Source organism: Poecilia reticulata, unplaced genomic scaffold, assembly GCF_000633615.1.
Source record: "Poecilia reticulata strain Guanapo unplaced genomic scaffold, Guppy_female_1.0+MT scaffold_131, whole genome shotgun sequence".
NCBI lineage: Eukaryota > Metazoa > Chordata > Actinopteri > Cyprinodontiformes > Poeciliidae > Poecilia > Poecilia reticulata.
The window spans coordinates 39199-41662 of record NW_007615014.1 but is presented as its reverse complement, the minus strand read 5'-3'; positions in this window follow the sequence as shown (position 1 = coordinate 41662).

The following is a 2464-nucleotide window of genomic DNA, read 5'->3' as shown; positions in this document are numbered from 1 at the left end:
GGTGAATGCTCCATGTAGGCCTTTAAAAATCTAGCTCAGATCTTCGGACTTGGAGAAAAAAAAAAATCTAAATGATCCATTTCTGACCAAAATAAAACAAAATGGTGCATGTTGAAAAAGAAATGTTAAAGACCAACCACAATAGAGCATCTGCATAAACCAATTCTGCATCCTGCATCCACTGGAACTTCAGTTGTAGAGCTGAATGATTCAGGAACATCTGGGCCATCCTTTTCTCTTCCAGAACCAGAGCTGGTTCAGCACTGGTAGCAGGACCAGAACATCTTCTCCCAGTAGTCCCAATTTGAAGMAGAGATCAGGTCWRGCTTTAGGTTTTGACTCTTTATTTACATCTTTATTAATCACATTTCACTTTACTCATAAAGCAGGGCATTGAAGTAAAAGAAATCTCAGAACACCAAAGTGGCAGCGCTTCAACTCCACTGATCAGGAGCATCATTTTTTTAAAAAGAAACATGAGGAGGAGGAGCGGAAGATGAAGGTGAAGAACCGAGTGACGAACGGGATAAACTCGTGACGTTCCCTCAGTGCAGGAACCCGGCGTGACGCAGGTGACTGTGCTCATTCTAATGCAGTTCAACTAAAACTAGTGCTAACAGGAAGGCGTCCAACCGCCGGGGGCAGGTACCAGACCGGGACGGAATGGGTCGTGCGCCACTGGCAGGTCGTGCGTCACCAGCGGTGACGTAGGTTTGTGGTGATCTTTAAAAGACGAGTGAGTTTCTGCCTCCAAAACCCCAAAACATTTGGAAGAGTTCAGAATCAGCAGAAAACAGGTCAGGTCCAGTTCATTCAACATCAGTTCACACTGGGCTTGGATCAGGTCATCAATACGGATTCCAGAAGAGCTGATCGGAAAACACAGGAACCTGCTGGTCATCAGAGCCGAAATCTGAGAAGACAGACCCGAGGAATAAGRGTTAAATTGTAAATCTGAAAAAAGGTTCTGGTTCCGACCTGCAGGAACAAAAATTAATACCAAAACTTCAGATTTTAATCTGCTTTCAGAAGAAGTCAGATGGTTAAAAATGATTCTAGATTAAAGTTTCYATTCATTCAGAAACTAAAGTGTGTCGATGCACGATTTGGCATGTCTGCTGCCCCCAAGTGTTCAACAAGAGTAACTGCAGGTTCTAKGACTTTATGGTAAGGATAAGACAAAAAGTCCCTGTTGAACCCACCTTGACCTTTGTTTCATGTTCATAYGTCACTTTTAGGCTACATTATCACCAGCCCTGTTCAGTTTATTTGCCTATAAAGACGGGTTCGGTTAGTGAGGTGTGAACGCTAATGGACCTCTGGTTCTACAAACCTCGGTCTGGGTTTGGTTGAAGTAAACTCTGGTTTGAATGCATATGTGAACGCCAAGCAGACCGGAGACCACACCAAAAGCAGGGACTACAGTGCAGGGCATTCTGGGTAAATATAACCAAWGCTAATGTGCTAGCCTAGCGAGAGAAATTACTTTTKGTATTTAACCAAAGACAAGACATAAATCCTCCAACTGCTAAAAAGCACCCCAATTTAGTTTCCATTTGGTGAAAGAGGAAGTAACACTCATTGTCTTTAGAGGTTTTTGTGTAGTTTCCTTCAGTGGTTCTTGGTGCAACACCACCACAGGGGAGGAGGGGAACAGGTTGCTCAAAGTGTTTGGTTGGTTTGACTCAGAGCAGAGAGAAAGAACTACAGCAGCTGGTGATGGGACAGATTAAGATTTGGACCCAATAGAACCGAGTCAACCGGACCATCAGGAGGGAAAACAACCTTAGATCCAAATTATCAGGAATAAAACTCAAATTATTATTATTTTTTTTAAGTTTTAACCATCCTTTCATGACCCAGGTTCAGTTGGAGATTGGAAGGTGTTATGAGGGACGAGTGTGGCCTCACCTGGGGTGTGGTCGGTCTCCATCAGGAGGCGGAGCCAGTCGTTCATGCCGTCATCAGGGGTTAGCTGACTCCTGCTGGAGTAGCTGAGGCCAGGAGGAGAGCGAAAAGGCCGGTGGCTTGACTCCAGCTGCCGGATGAAGGAAAACAGGTCAGTCACTCACAGTTCTGACTCGGAACCGCGTTCAGATGACATTAATTTTACCTGCAGYACAAACTGATTGAATAAAACCAGTTTTATCACCCCGCAGGGTTCTGTTATGAACCAGCCTTGAGGAAAACCATGCACGTCTCCATGTCGAGAATCAGGCTCAACATGAAGCACTTCAGTGATCAGGGGCTGGCTCGGTTCCAGACCCACTTAAATCGGCGAGCAGTTCTAGTTACCCTGCAGCTGGTTAATCAGCGGCTGTGTGAGGAGCAGCTAACCCAAGGCAGAATCCATGAACCCAGATAAAGACTTGGGAATATTTTCAGTCTGTCAGAATCCAAACATTAACCTTTAAACTGGTTGGTCTAGATTTACTTTAGTTTCAGTCAATAAAGCAAACCATTT